At 46.1% G+C, this 16,723-nt stretch overlaps 1 protein-coding gene and 1 pseudogene across 1 annotated transcript in view; both read right to left on the reverse strand.

The window, feature by feature from the left end:
- PPP1R18 (protein phosphatase 1 regulatory subunit 18) overlaps positions 1–16,723 on the reverse strand; it is a 68,560-nt gene that overhangs the window by 24,115 nt on the left and 27,722 nt on the right. The gene's annotated exons all lie outside the window — the stretch shown is intronic.
- Positions 16,228–16,312, reverse strand: LOC143989476 (U2 spliceosomal RNA; annotated as a pseudogene).

The following is a 16,723-nucleotide window of genomic DNA, read 5'->3' on the forward strand; positions in this document are numbered from 1 at the left end:
GCAGGTCAGCAAAAGCAATAGCCATCATCTCCTCGGCACCGGGGGCCGAAGCCCCAATCAGTCCGAGGGCAACACGGGCTCGCAGCCGCCTGCACCGAAGCGCGGGGGCAGTCAGACAAACCCCCATCCCCCCGCCGAGAGCCCGGCAGAGGTCCGGAGAGAAGGATCCATCCGATGCCCCCCCTCCAGGCACAAGGAGGGGCCAGCCAGCAGCAGCAGTCCACGGCCACCCATAACAGGAGTGACATGCCGCAGCCCCGACCCCGACCCCCACATAACAAACATATAATCACACTTATACATATAAGCACCTTGCGTAAGGAAACACTAAAGTAAATGAACCACCCCCTGTAACTAAACATAGAACCAGAGGCAAAAGTGGAAATAAGGAGCTCAAGCTTCCCACATACACATTAATCTTATGATATAAGGAAGGGAGTAAGTAAGTAACCGCCAGACATATGTCTCACAAGCACTTGTTCCACGAATCCCGGGCAGCTCCAGGCCCCCCTACGTCGCATATCACGTGCAACGCAGCAAGTAAGGGCGTAAGTGCAAAAAATAAAAAAATAAAAAATAAAATTGTGAACCAAAAATAGAACCGAAAAACAGAGAAAAAGAACAAACACCATGCAAAAAGGAATGAAGGCACGGTAATGCACTAAAATGTACTTGCGAAACCAGGTACGACCGGTCGATAGGACCAAACATCCGATCTAAAGGCAATAGCCAGCATGCACACTACGGCTGACTAGCCGGCAAGCCGAAGGATGGACCACGTTGCTTGCGAGACACCTTTTGCCAAGTCGCCTCAGGGACGTTCTCCAGAGGCGGGATGCCTTCCTGCCAGCCCGGGAGCTCAGGCGGAGAGATGTTAAGGTCTGCACAGAATTTCTCAAGGTCCTCAGGGAACCGCAGAATCACCGTTTTCCCATCTCTACGAGCAATTAGGGCAGCCGGGAAGCCCCATCTGTAATTGATGGAGGCCGAGCGCAGTTGTTCAGTTAGGGGCCGCAGGGCCCTGCGGCGTTCCAGCGTCTCCCTGGCCAGATCGGGGAAGAAAGAAAGCGATGCTCCGTCAAAGTCCAACACCTGCGTTCCCTTAAGCTTCTGCATAATGCGATCCTTTTCCTCAAAGTAATGAATCCTGCAGATCACATCCCGCGGATTGTCCACATCCATGTTACGTGGCCTAAGGGCCCTATGCACGCGGTCAATTTTTAAGGGATGATCTGCTGCATTCCCTAGGAGGCCATTGAAAATACCCCGGACCGTAGGGAGAAGATCCTCATCACCGGTTGCCTCCGGCAACCCCCGGATACGGATGTTGTTCCGGCGGTTCCGATTTTCCTGGTCCTCGATCTTGTAGAGGGCCGACCGGTGTGCTATAGCAAGGGAACGGGTGGTCGCCTGCAAAGATCTAATGGCGGTTGCATGCTTGTCCAAGCGTAGCTCCGTCTCCTCTACGCGGTCCAACACTTGCGCCAGGTCCGAACGGACAGCGGACACTTCCCGCTTAATAGATTTTTCGAGCCCCATGAGCATGGAGGCCAGCTCAGACTTGGTGGGGAGCCCGCTCACCAGTGCTGCTACCTCCGAATGTCGCGGATCACGGTCTTCATCCGCAGATCCCACCGACGAGGCCGGGGATTGAGCTCTGTGATCAGGCCTGAGGCGGTGGGCGGGGCCGGCAAGCCCGCTCGAGCTCAGGGGAGAGCGGCCTAGACCATCCATGTCACCTACCTCGTCCGGCTCCGCTAGAAAGCGCTTAATCGACCCGTCGGGAGCTCCCTTTTTCGGCAGGGACTTGCCGGTTTTCCTGCCCATCGTGCCCGAGCGTGCTGAGGGGTTCATGCGGTGATAAGGTGCGTTAGAAGCGGGGTCAGGGCCGGAGCTCAGAGACGACACGTCTTCACTGCTGCATAGCGAAACCACGCCCTTAATAGTTTATTTTAACAGTGAGAGACAGAAGAACAACAACAAAAAAAAAAATCCAATCTGATTGATTTTTTCTGTGGACAGGTGTCTTTTGTACAGGTAACAAGCTGAGATTAGAAGCACTCCTTTTAAGGCCCGGTTCACACTGGTACGACACGACAGTCATACGACTGTGGATCCAACTTTGCCCTGCGACTTGAAGTCCGACATCCATCCCACTTCAATGAACGGGGATCCAACTTTGATCCCTACAATGCAGGCATTTTGTGTCTAGTATGAATCTTTAGGGGGAACTCCTCGCCAAATAAAAAAAAAAAAAAACGGCATGTGTTCCCCCTCCAAGAGCATACCAGGCCCTTCAATCTAGTATTGATTTTAAGGGGAACCCCCATGCTGAAAAAACGGAGTGGGGTCCACCCAAGATCCATCAAGACCAAAGGGCCTGGTATGCGCTTGGAGTGGGAACCCATGCAGTTTTTTATTTGGCGTGGAGTTCCCCTTCAAGATCATCAGGGCACAAGTCGGATCAGTTAGGACCGCAATCCGATTTTGATCCGATTTCAGTAATATTCAATGGGCTGAAGTAGGATCAAAGTCGGACCAAATTAGTGTAGGGAGCATTTTCAAATTCAGATCAAATTGTGTCGGACCCGTTAAGATGGCTCTCATAGGGAAACACTGATTTTCATGCGACATGAGCTCCCAAAGTCGAAGCGTTTGTCGAACCAGTGTAAACCCGGCCTAAGAGAGTGCTCCTAATCTCAGCTTGTTACCTGTATAGAAGACACTTGGGAGCCAGAAATCTTGCTTATTGGTAGGGAATCAAAAACGTATTTCACTCATTAAAATGCAAGTCAATTTATAACTTTTTTGAAATGCGTTTTTATGGATATTTTTGTTGTTATTCTGTCTCACTGTTAAAATAAACCTACCATTTCAATTATAAATTATAGACTGATCATTTCTTTGTCAGTGAGCAAACAAACAAACATATGCAAGGGGATCAAATACTTTTTTCCCTCACTGTATCTGTTCTGACGGGGTGAGGGAGAATCTCCCAAATAGGAATACAGATGGTAATAAAACATTGAGGCTGGGTTCACACTGCAGCACGCTCCGGCCCACAGCAGGAGTCCGCTGCTCTCCATTCACCGTTTCAGGTACTATTTTAGCCCCGAATTTTGGACTGAATTTGGAGCTGAAATGGACCAAAAGACACACAGGACTCCTGTGTAATTCGCACTGGAGCAGCTGCAGAGATGTGTGAACCATCTCCATAGAGAGCCGGTCACAGTCTCCTGCTATGCAAATTGGATGCGGCAAAACCCACATCCAATTCGCAATTGTGTGAACCCAGCCTAATATAGGTCTTCCCCTTTGCCCACTCTGTCCAAAACAAACCAAACAGATTTGCTGGAGTTCACTTTGGCATATCGAAGAGAGGACAGCACAATGTATGAGGTCACCTGGCTCACTGCCTCTCTCATGCAGAATGAGAACACAGTACTCCCCTTTTGGCTATTTTGTATATAAGCCCCAACCATTAGAATTACATTCACAGGACTGGACACAAAAAAAGGAGTTGTGCAATTCTCCCTATACACAGAACACTATTCAATAGATTATCATTAATACTGAATGCTTCAAGAGATCCCCGAAAACATAGCTCTTCAGGGAGCTGTATTATATTTCCTAATCATTTATTACAGCAATTTGCAAGTCATTTGTTTCCTCAGTCTTTCACACTAATGCATGATATTCCATCCTCTCCACTTACCGGAGATCATTCATAGTCTAGGTTCATGATTAACCCCTTCCCATTTAGTGTATGCCTATATATCGTTCAAAATATAATAATAATAATAATAATAATAATATATGGCAGCACAGAGGTGGGCTTTATGTAGTGCTGCCACATATATGCGCACAGGTGGTGACACTACAGTATATTGTGCTGGGAGTACCCTCAATCGCGCTTCCCTGGCACTGCCTGCATGCTGTCTAGGAGTGCAACGGATCGTCACCGATCCGTGAATCGAACAGGTCAACCTGTTCGGATCGGCACACCCCGCGATCTGCGGAGCCTGCCTCTGCCTTAGGAAAGGCCACGGCTTTGGCCTAGCTCCGGAGCAGCAGCCATCTTGGTACATCCGGCGGCCGTTTACAATGTGATTGCTCCGTCAAATGACGCCATTTCATGATGCCAGTTCCTCTCTCCCCTTTGTGTACTGATCTTTACAGTGGAGGGGAGAGATCGGATGGAAGCAGCGCTATGGGCTGGATCTGTAGTGCCCACAGCGCTGCTCTGTGACAATTGCAGTCACATCCATCCATACTCTGCAACACCCTGCCAACACTCTGCAACACACTGCCATACCCTGCTATAATCTGCAATACCCTGCCAATACTCTGCCATACCCGGTGATACCCAGCTATGCTCAGCCGTACCCTGCCAATACTCTGCAACACCCTGCCAATACTCTGCAATACCCAGCCATACCCTGCCATACTCGGTGATACCCAGCCATGCTCAGCCATACCCAGCCATACTCAGCAAATATTACAGTGGGGGAGCTGTCCATTACAGTGGGGGAGATGACGTGGATATTACAGTGGGGGAGATTGTGGATATTACAGTGGGGACTATATGGTGGTGAAATTTTCACAGGTTTTTGCAAATTCAATTATTATTTGCTGATCCGATCCGTGACTCTGATCCGAGGAATGATGCAATCCGTGTGTTTTTGATCCGTTGAACCCCTAATGCTGTCACACTAGGAGGGGTGGTATTACTGTTCCTCCTGAGCTCCAACAGCAGCCAACACTAGGTATTTTGGGGAAGCAAAGGAAGGAGCAGTAAAGTAGTGCTAGTGAGGCATTAGGTGATCAGGAGGTGGCCTTACACAACAGTCTCTTTAAAATAACACTTGCCCCCCAAACCCCCCCCCCCCCAAAAAAAAACCTCAAAATTATGCCCCATGGAAAAGGAGAGGTATAATACCTACCTCTTTGGCTGCATTGGGCATGGGCATTTTGAATCATGGGCAGATTTGCCGCAATTCTGTTCCGCAATTTCAAAATGCCCAGGTGTGAATAAAAAAAATTGCACGATGCACATTTCAGATGCCATTCATTTGGATGGCACTTAATAATGGGTTGTGGTTCTGCCACAATTGTCCTGCGATAAATCACGCTGCAATTGTAGCAAACCGCATTGCATAAAGCTTGGTCGCCCAAAATAAGTTCAGGAGTTTCTTTTAGGCGACATCCTTCAAGCGGTGCAGTTTAGAAGCCGATTGATCATGCGACAATCGCGACAGAACCGCACCGCGTTTTTATGTGCCATTCAAATAAATGGCATCTGAAAAGTGAGTTGTGCGATTTGTCATTCACACCTGGGCATTTTGAAATCGTGGCAAATCTGCCCAGGTGTGAATGCAGTCTTTGGGCTCTTTCAGACAGGCGGCTGAGCCGTGGTTCTATTGCCCTTTGGCTGACTACTCAAATTGTAACAATACAGATGGACAGGGCTGTACACGTGCTGTGGCTGCGATTCATTGTGGGTGTGGCATTTTTAGCTCAGGGTGCAAAGTTTAAATAACACATTAGACCTGCTCTGTTTGGTTTTGTATTGTTAGGAGTACATTTTGCATTTACTGTGTACCCTTCTGTAAAAAATAAAAAATAAAAAATGCAATAGAACTGATTTTACAGGTATATATACTGTATGTATAAAATTAAATATTCTGTTCACAACATGACATTGCACAGAAATTCTTTTGGGTTAAAATCATGAACACTGTAACAGCTGCCATAGCCATTATCAGCTGTCCCCCTCTGTACTGTGCTCACCCCTCCTCCTCTCCTCGGCTATGTCTTCATAGCAGTATTACTCACTGCTTCCATTTCCGCCTGTGACGCCAATCCTGTACCCTCTGCTACATCACTGCATTCTGAAAGCCAAATCTGGAGGATTTTGCAACAGTACAAACCATCTCTTCTCAGAGCAATGCTGATGTCAGTGCTATGTGAACCAGAGCCGTGAATCACTCAGATGTATGCCCAAATGTGAACATTCAGAGAGTTTTTCACCTGATTTCAAGACAACATTCGTCTGCCAGCTTATATAATATGGGGTTATGTACATTTTTAGGGTTAGCTTTATATCTTTGCATCACTGCAATGCATTGCACCATAGCATGGGTGGACCAAAGGTTAGGCAGAAGAGGTGGCAGCCTTGTGCGCTTAAGCAAGAGAGGGTTGCAAAAAGGGACAGCAATCTAAAGCATCTCACAACTTATGTTAGGGGGGGGGGGGGTTGCACTTTGGCCCTTTCACTTTGGGTGAAAAAAGACTCATTGTAACATATTACTATGCACTGTGATTGGGATGCCAATGAAAAGGTCAGTTCTGATTTAAGGGGCACAGAAGCGCATTGGCAGCCCATTCAAAATGAAGCCTTTTAACGAGTGTGATAATGCACTTCAAGGGTCTGAATGGGGTATACATTTAAAGGAAAAGTACAGACAAAGCTGGTTTGGCTGTACTTCTCCTGTGGCTCACAGGAGTGCAGTTCGTTCTGCACTCCTGTGACCCATTTATAGCCGACAGCAGGCTAAAGCCCGCAGTTGACTGACGTGAAAGAGCTGGTTGGGAAAGATCACAACCATATGGTCAGGATCCAGCCACATTCCTGAACCGATACCCAGCTCAGCCTCTCAGCAAACAGCCGAGAGCCTGAGTCGGAAGCTCCCACCCCCTCCGCAGCCCAGGGTTCCAGTGAGCGCTGGAGGGGCAGAGCAGACAGTGGTGACTGATAGGGTTGAACCGATAGTAGTAGCTGTGCTGATACCGAGCAAATTATCCAATGCTTCACCTGATACCTGGGCAGTCAAGGGTGATCGGTGCGGTGGTGGGAGGAGTTACAAGCACTGATCTCCATGTATAGATTTCAATAAAACCGCCCCCCCCATGGCTTTGAGCTGTTTTTATTGAAATCTATATAGGGAGATCGGTGCTTGTAACTCCCCCCGACCACTGCACCGATCACCCCTGACTGCCATTTTTTTTAAATCATCAAGATACTAGAAATAGATAAAATTTATGATTTGCACGGCAAAGTGTCACTTTAATATACAGCAGCTGCATGACAATATTAATAAAACCCTGTAGTTAATGTTATCATGGCACGTTGAACATGTTAACATACACTGCCTGCTTAGCTACCCTGGAACACACTCTTACCTCAGGGCTGTCAGAAAACTAAAATACTACCCTCATGTTTACTGGATTATATCAGAGCTGTCACTCGGGTATAAAAGGACAGGAGTACAACACCAGCCTGTACAGACTTCAAAGGATTTGTATTTTGTAAACCAGTCTGTTACAAAATAAAAATCTTTTAAAAAGTCTGTACAAAATGGTGTGGCACTTTCAAAACTTCAACAAACTCCTCTGGGGGTCCAGCATAACCCCACAGTTAAAGGACCACAAACCACCCATCCTGTTAAAACGCATCAGCAAAAGGTTCAGCGCTCCTACATCACAAAGACTCAGGTATAAAAGGAAATTGTTAAAATATGACAAAACAAAGGATATACTAATAATTTAAGTTTACAGACGCAGTACTGTAGATTCTGCTGCTGGGACTTTAGTGCTGGTATCTTATGGAGCAATAGGAGAGGTCTTTGGTACAGAAATCCATCCTAGCAGAACAAAGGCAAGTATATAGACATCGGAGTTTGGCTGTAAGGAAGTTCTGAAGGCAGGGATATGCAATTCGCAGACCTCCAGCTGCTGCAAAACTACAAGTCCCATCAAGCCTCTGCCTCTGGGTGTCATGCTTGTGGCTGTCAGAGTCTTGCTATGCCTCATGGGACTTGTAGTTCTGCAACAGCTGGAGGTCCACTAATTGCATATCCCTGTTCTAAGGTATGGCATCACTCTATGAGCTAAAAACGACCAATGTACCTCCCCTTCTCCCATCTCTCACGTACACGAACATACAAAACTGAAATATCCAAAAAGGTTCATTATGATACATTTTAAAAGTGTGTCACCTTTTTCGAATCAAGCTACAATATAGGCAATAGAATATTGGGACATTTAGGGCTCATGCACACTGCAGTGCAAAAAAAAAAAAGCTGCTTTTACAGGCATTTGATCTTTTATTTTAGCTTGAAGAAGCTTGTACTTTTTGAGCTTTTTTGAGCATAAGTGTTTTTTCTCACAAACCCTCCCCTCAGCAAATATGTTCCATTTTTTTGGTGTGCTTTTGAGCTTCTTTGAGCTTTTTCATGCACTATCAGTCCACAAGCCCAAGAAAACATACAGTGGTGTGAAAAAGTGTTTGCCCCTTCCTCATTTCCTGTTCCTTTGCATGTTTGTCACACTTAAGTGTTTCGGAACATCAAACCAATTTAAACAATAGTCAAGGACAACACAAGTAAACACAAAATGCAATTTGTAAATGAAGGTGTTTATTATTAAAGGTGAAAAAAAATCCAAACCATCATGGCCCTGTGTGAAAAAGTGATTGCCCCCCTTGTTAAAACATACTATAACTGTGGTTGTCCACACCTGAGTTCAATTTCTCTAGCCACACCCAGGCCTGATTATTGCCACACCTGTTCACAATCAAGGCATCACTTAAATAGGAGCTGCTTGACACAGTAAGGTCCACCAGAAGATCCTTAAAAGCTACACATCATGCCGAGACCCAAAGAAATTCAGGAACAATTGAGAAAGAAAGTAATTGAGATCTATCAGTCTGTAAAGGGTTATAAAGCCATTTCCAAAGCTTTGGGAATCCAGCGAACCACAGTGAGAGCCATTATCCACAAATGGCGAAGACATGGAACAGTGGTGAACCTTCCCAGGAGTGGCCGGCCGCCCAAAATTACCCCAAGAGCGCAGCGACGACTCATCCAAGAGGTCACAAAAGACCCCACAACAACGTCCAAGGAACTGCAGGCCTCACTTGCCTCAGTTACGGTCAGCGTTCATGCCTCCACCATCAGGAAAAGACTGGGCAAAAATGGCCTGCATGGCAGAGTTCCAAGGAGAAAACCACTGCTGAGCAAAAAGAACATCAAAGCTTGTCTCAATTTCTCCACAACACATCTTGATGATCCCCAAGACTTTTGGGACAACATTCTGTGGACCGATGAGACAAAAGTGGAACTCTTTGGAAGGTGTGTGTCCAAGTATATCTGGCGTAGAAGGAACACTGCATTTCATAAAAAGAACATTATACCAACAGTAAAATATGGTGGTGGTAGTATGATGGTCTGGGGCTGTTTTGCTGCTTCAGGACCTGGAAGACTTGCCGTGATAAAAGGAACTATGAATTCTGCTGTCTACCAAGAGATCCTGAAGGAGAATGTCCGACCATCTGTTCGTGTACTCAAGCTGAAACGAACTTGGGTTCTGCAGCAGGACAATGATCCTAAACACACCAGCAAGTCCACCACCGAATGGCTGAAGAAAAACAAAATGAAGACTTTGGAGTGGCCTAGCCAAAGTCCTGACCTGAATCCTATTGAGATGTTGTGGTATGACCTTAAAAAGGCCATTCATGCTCGAAAACCCTCTAATGTAACTGAATTAGGACAATTCTGCAAAGATGAGTGGGCCAAAATTCCTCCAGGACGCTGTAAAAGCCTCATTGCACGTTATCGCAAACGCTTGGTTGCAGTTGTTGCTGCTAAGGGTGGCCCAACCAGTTATTAGGTTTAGGGGGCAATCACTTTTTCACACAGGGCCATGATGGTTTGGATTTTTTTTCACCTTTAATAATAAACACCTTCATTTACAAATTGCATTTTGTGTTTACTTGTGTTGTCCTTGACTATTGTTTAAATTGGTTTGATGTTCCGAAACACTTAAGTGTGACAAACATGCAAAGGAACAGGAAATGAGGAAGGGGGCAAACACTTTTTCACACCACTGTACAACTAACATACAGGAAAAGGCAAAATACAACATATTAACACAGTTGCATTCGGCCTAACACTCTAAAGCCTCATACACAAGAGCGGACTTTAACCACTTCAATACTGGGCACTTAAACACCTTCCTGCCCAGACCAATTTTCAGCTTTCAGCGCTGTCGCACTTTGAATGACAATTGCGCGGTCATGCTACACTGTACCCAAATGAAATTTTTAGCAATTTTTTCCCACAAATAGAGCTTTCTTTTGGAGGTATTTGATCACCTCTACGGTTTTTATTTTTTGCGCTACAAATAAAAAAATACCGAAAATTTTGAAAAAAAAAATGTTTTTTTTTGTTTCAGTTTCAAAACTTTGTAAATAAGTACGTTTTCTCCTTCACTGATGGGCACTGATGGGGCTACACTGATGGGCACTGATAAGGCGGCACTGATGGGCACCGATGAAGTGGCACTGATGAGGTGGCATTGATGGACACTGATATGTGGCACTGATAGACGACACGGATGGACACTGATAGGTGGCACAAATTGGCACTGATAGCTGGCACCGATGGGCAGCACAGATGGGCATGGATAGGTGGCACAGATGGGCATGGATAGGCGGCACAGTTGGGCATGGGTGGGCACTGATAGGCGGCACAGGTGGGCACTGATAGGCGGCACAGGTGGGCACTGATAGGCGGCATTGATGTTATACTGTACTAATGGATGCCAATCAGTGCCAAACAATAATGCATGCCAATCAGTAATGCCCATTGTGGGCACTGATTGGCATCCATTATGGGCACTGATTGGCATCCATTGTGCTGACTGGCATTCCTGGTGGCATCCCTGGTGGTCCAGTGTGGGCATCCTCGGGGGGGGGGCTGTTCTGATAATCGATCAGCACAGACCCCCCCTGTCAGAGGAGCAGCCGATCGGCTCTCCTCTACTCGCGTCTGACAGACGCGAGTGAGGAAAAGCCGATCACCGGCTCTTCCTCTTTACACTTTGATCAGCCGTGATTGGACACGGCTGATCACGTGGTAAAGAGTCTCCGTCGGAGACTATTTACCGAGATTGTAGTTGCCGGGTGTCAGACTGACACCCCGCAATAACGATCGCCGCGATGCGCGCCCCCGATGAAACCACTTTGCCACCGTCAATTGCCTATAGGGCGGGCGGCAAGTGGTTAAACTAACTCTCCCGTGGATTTCTGTACAAAGGGCGTTGGCCGTGAACTTGTTATGCATACACATGATCAGACTTTTTCAGCCAACTTTCACCAAATCACGTGTTTTTTCTGCTCTTTACTGCCACCTTTGGTCCACTGTATTGTTGTCTGATCTTTTGCATTGGTTTTGAGCATGCGTGTTTGTAAAGTCTGATGTCGAAAAGTTTGTTTGCAGAGCGAACTTTTATCTGATGAAAAACGAAAAAGTTTGTCCGATGGAGCGTACACGCGGTCGGATGTTGCCTTAAAACAGCTAATTTGCATGTTTGTTGGCAAAAAGTCAGATCATGTGTACGGGCCTTTAGTATTCATATGTATATAAATATAGAAAGAAATGATGATGTAGATCAGGGGTATCAAACTGACACAAAAACTTTTTTTTTTGCATTTATTAAACCGGGATAGCAATACCAATTTAATGGTATAGGTCAGGAATCCTCAAACTGCGGCCCTCCAGCTGTTGCGAAACTACACATCCCATGAGGCATTGTAAAACTCTGACATTCACAGACATGACTAGGCATGATGGGAACTGTAGTTCCTGAACAACTGGAGGGCCATAGTTTGAAGACCCATGGTATAGGTAAAAGACCAAAAGAGAACAAATAAAGTCCCTTTCACACAGGCTTTCCGATCAGGTCCGCCTGTCAGTTTTTCAGGTGGACCTGATCAGACACTCCATTTACTCCTATGGAGCAGCAGATGTCAATGATGACATGTCTGCTGACACCCGCTGTTATCTAATCGGATCCTTTCTGCTAAATCCAGACGGATGGTGGTCCTATTTTCCATCCGTCTGGCAGATGGGATCGGATGAAAACGGACAGGCTGTCCGTTTTCATCCGATCTCCCCATAGAGGAGAGCGGGGCTCTGACAGGTCCATCTCAGCACAGTGAGCGGTGACGGACCTGTCATCTACCTGCTCACCGGGGATAAGCGGATTGATCCCTCGCTGAGCGAGCGGACATGCCCATGTGAAAGGTCCCTAAGAAATGTTCTTTTTTAAGGTTTACATCCTTTAAAGACTTTTTAAAGTGAAATAGCCAGTGCCTGGTAAATTTACCAAAAATAGATGCTACCATTTTTTACCTGGACACATTTTTGAGAGATATAAAACTCTTTAAGCGCCATTCTGCCCTAGTGTATAAATGGGTGAAATGGGTGCATTTACTTCTTGTTGGTTTATTTCTGAATGGGACTAACATGCCTGCCCACAAAAAGAAATAACATGTACATACAAATAAAATGTATACACACACAGCAATAAGCCCTAACATTATGAACACCGATAGGTAAAGTGAATAACATTGATGATCACTTTACAATGGTACCTGAAAATGGATGAAGTACAATAGGCAACGGGTGAACATGTTGTCCCTGAAGCTGATGTGTTGAAGCAGAAAAAATGGGCAAGCCTCAGGATTTAAGCGACTTTGACAAGGGCCAAATTATAATGGCTAGATGACTGGATCAGAGCAACTCCAAAACTGCAGCTCTTGTGGGATTAGCTTAAAGGAACCTATTTAGAAAATAAAAAACAAATCTTTACAACCCCTTTAAGTTAGCCCAATTTTTTTATATAATGTGAAAGAAGATGTTACCCCGCGAGAATCGTGATCTTTATTCTAAGCAAAAAAGAATTGTGGTTCCCATTTTAGCCAGAATCGTGCAGCTCTAGTACGTAGTCTAGGGAAGGCAAAGCGGCAAACTAGTGACAGGGTCAAAGTTTACTGATGCACATGTGGAGCAAAGGCTGGCCCATGTAGTCCAATCTAATTGCTGAAAAAGTTGATGCTTGTTTTAAAGAGGAAGTAAACCCTGATGAGTTTACTTCCTCTTTTTTTCCCTGCAAAGGTAAAGCATAATGGACTACTATGCATCGCATAGTAGCCCATTATGTGTCACTTACCTGACACAGGAGCCAGCGAAGTCACGCTGTCCCCTGTAGTCCGCCGCATCCATCTTGCTGGTGGCGTCTTGCAGCTCCGCCGCTGTCATTCGGCGAAGCCGCGATGACGTCACTCCCGCGCATGCGCACGGGAGTCGACAAATGCGGCAGCTCCATTCTTGGAACTGCCGCGTTCAGTGCGCCTGCGCACCACTGTCTACGGCGCATGCGCCGTAGACAGCGGTGCCCGTTTTCGGGCAAATATCTCCTAAACCATATAGGTTTAGGAGATATTGCTTGGACCTACAGGTAAGCCTTAATCTAGGCTTACCTGTAGGTCAAAGTGGTTTGTAAGGGTTTACAACCACTTTAATAGAAAGATGTCAGAAAACTCAGTGCATCGCAGTTTGTTGCATATGGGGCGGAGTATCTGCATACCAGTCAGGGTGCCCACGCTGATTCATGTCCACAGCCAAAAGCACCTACAATGGCCACCTGAGCATCAGAACTGGACCACAGAGCAATGGAAGAAGGTAGCCGGGTCTGATAAATCAGATTTCCTTTCATATCACGGGGATGGCCAGTTGGGTGTGTGTCGCTTACGTGGGGAAGAGATGGCACCAGGATGCACTATGCAAAGAAGACAAGCCAGCAGAAGCAGTGTGATGCTTTGTCTAGTGGGGTCCAAACCTCAATGTGTCAGGGCTGTTTTGGGGCAAAAGGGGGACCTATTCAATATTAGCTGGGTGTTCATAATGCTGATCTCTGTGTATTCTTGTGTAGAACAAAAAAACACAAACAAAAGTGTCCTTTCTCAAAAAAAAAAAAAAATACACAAAGCAATTTTTCCCAAATCAGGTGGCTGGTTCCAAAATATCAGAACAGACCACACTGAGCTTCTGCACAAGCTGGTCTGGCTGATATTAATGAGTAACAGGAAGTCTTGGCAGCTAGTCTGGGCAGCTGGTGGGGCAGAACGTGCCTCCACACACGCCGGGCCTTTCACTGCACACAGGAAAGACATTATATGACATCCATCGGCACCAATGGCCAAAAGTAGGACACTAATTATCACACTTTTACCTGCATCTGCATGCACTGACATGGACTGGCAAATATAGCAAAGGAAGCACAGACAGCAAAAAAAAGAGTGAAGATATAACACACAGCACATCAGAAAGGCAAGCATAAAACGTCCTCATTTACAGGATACCTTGGCTTTACTTCTTTTTTCATGTGATGACAGGGTCACTTTAAGAACGGAATCAAAACCACAAAATGGAAAGCGAAAGAGTCTCACACTAACTTTTCCATGGGTTACCTTTAGTCATTATTGTACAGGATTTATATAGTGCCAACTGTTTGCACAGCGCTTTACAACGTTAGGGCAGACAGTACTGTTACAATACCTATTACTTAAAGTGTGCAGAATATGAGCTGTGACATGACTGATTTTTCTGGCCTGCATGCTTGTCTGGGTCAGTGTCTCAAAGTACAAAAGCCAAAGACAGCCATGCAGCTAGCATTTTCAGAAGACCAGTAATAGCAGCCTAATTATATCTGTAGAGGTTTCTTTTGCATACAATGGCTTGAAAAAGTATTCATACCCCTTGAAATTTTCCACATTTGTTATGTTACAACAAAAAAAGTAAATATGTATTTTAGTGGGATTTTATGTGATAGACCAACACAAAGTGGCACATAATGGTCAAGTAGAAGGAAAATTATAAATGGTTTTCAAAGTGTTTTACAAATAAAGATCTGAAACGTGTGGCGCGCATTTATATTCAAATTTAAAAAAAAAAAGAGTACATTCCAACACACACTATGCAGTCATGGTTCACTGTGGTCACCATCAGGGAACTCACCAGGGCTGTGTGTGTGTGTGTGTGTGTGTGTGTGTGTGTGTGTGTGTGTGTGTGTATATATATATATATATATATATAAACAGCACACATGACAATTGTGTAAAATTCACACTACTTTAGCAAACTAAAAATCATTTAATTAGGGCTTACTTCTACTTTAGGTAGAGAAGGGGAGGGCTAATATCGCTGTCAGGGTTTTTTTTTTTCCTCATTTGTGTCTCATTAGAGAGATTTCCCTTGACTTCCTGCTCTGAGGACTCAAGGGGAAGTGAGAGATCTTAACAATGTAAGAGAAATCTCCCTTAGACAATTTTTATTTATTTTTTTGAAAAAGCCCATGGCGTGCAAAACACACCCAAAAAACTTCCACCCGGTGCATAAAAAAAGTGCACACACATAAAGAGTGAACACTAAAAAGTGTAGACAGGTGTCTGATGTCCTCCACAAGGAAGGACCATACCCTGATCCCCCGGGGCGTTAGGCTCCAGACAGGGACTGAGGTACCAGACTCATCTATAGCCGAAGCCAGACAACCTCCTTTCCCCGGGAGGACTGCCGAAACAGAACCTCCTAGGTACTCCTAGGTACTTGGTACTATGGGGCTTCCCCGAAGGTAGGCCCCCCAATGGAGGTTGGACCAAGCCAAAAGGCCTATGTCCGCCCTCCCAAAGACTTTCAGGATAGGTCAGAGGACCGACACCCTACTCATCACACGTGCAGTGACAAACGTGACAAGACACACAAAAATAAAATAAATAAAAAGTGAGGAAAGGGATAGTGAAGAGGAGAGTGAAAAGGTGGCCATTGTGCAATACAATGACCAGGCCCTCCGGCCAGGAATCAAAAATTCCTCTGGTCCTAGCCAAGAGGCAGGTGTAAAAAAGCGTATTAATGGTGACGTGACCTAGGTGCCGAACATCAAAGTGCGAAGCACAGTGAATATAAGGCACCCCTGGACTGCCACTCCAGGGGCACATCACCATGGGCTTTTCAACAGAAAGCATCCCTGGTCCCCCAACCCAGACCACGACAGCCCCCACCCCAGCCAGAAAGGCATGGAGATCCAGGAGCTTAGTGAGACCCTTTACCATCAGGTCACACCCTCACTCCCATCACTCCTACCTAATTACATTCGGAAGGTACCCCCTGCTGGAACAGGAGAACAAACGTTCCCTCCCGAAAAACTGACTGGAGCTAAAGCTGCCACAATCCAGGCCAGAAGGCCAGGGCCCCATCCCCTGGCGCCGACCAGTGGTTCTCCATCCCCATCAGAAGGCTTCCCTTTCGGCTACGAACCGCTCTGGGTCACCTTTACACCAACAGGCTTTGCATAGCAACCGCCACCCCTGCTCCACCTCGCCGTAGAACAGGGACGGAAGCAAGCGCCACCTATTGGTAACTGATAAGAACAGATACTACACTTGATCTTAGCCAAAAGGCCGAGAAGCTTAGACAATTTTTTTTCTATTGAAAAAGCCCATGGCGTGCAAAACACACCCAAAAAAAACTTCCACCCGGTGCATAAAAAAAAGTGCACACACAAAGAGTGAAACACTAAAAAGTGCAGACGGGTGCCTGATGTCCTCCAAAAGAAGGACCATACCCTGATCCCCCGGGGCGTTAGGCTCCAGACGGGGACTGAGGTACCAGACTCAACAAGTGGTCCCCGGACAAAACCGGAAGACCTCCTTTCCCCGGGAGGACTGCCGAAACAGAACCTCCTAGGTACTTGGTACTATGGGGGCTTCCCCGAAGGCAGGCCCCCCTCAATGGAGATTGGACCAAGCCAGAAGCCCTATGTCCGCTCTCCCTCAAGACGTTCAGGATTGGTCCGAGGACCGACACCCTACTAATCAAAACGT

This window comes from Lithobates pipiens, unplaced genomic scaffold (genome assembly GCF_037356315.1).
Source record: "Lithobates pipiens isolate NorthernLeopardFrog02 unplaced genomic scaffold, aLitPip1_a1.2 Scaffold_1, whole genome shotgun sequence".
NCBI lineage: Eukaryota > Metazoa > Chordata > Amphibia > Anura > Ranidae > Lithobates > Lithobates pipiens.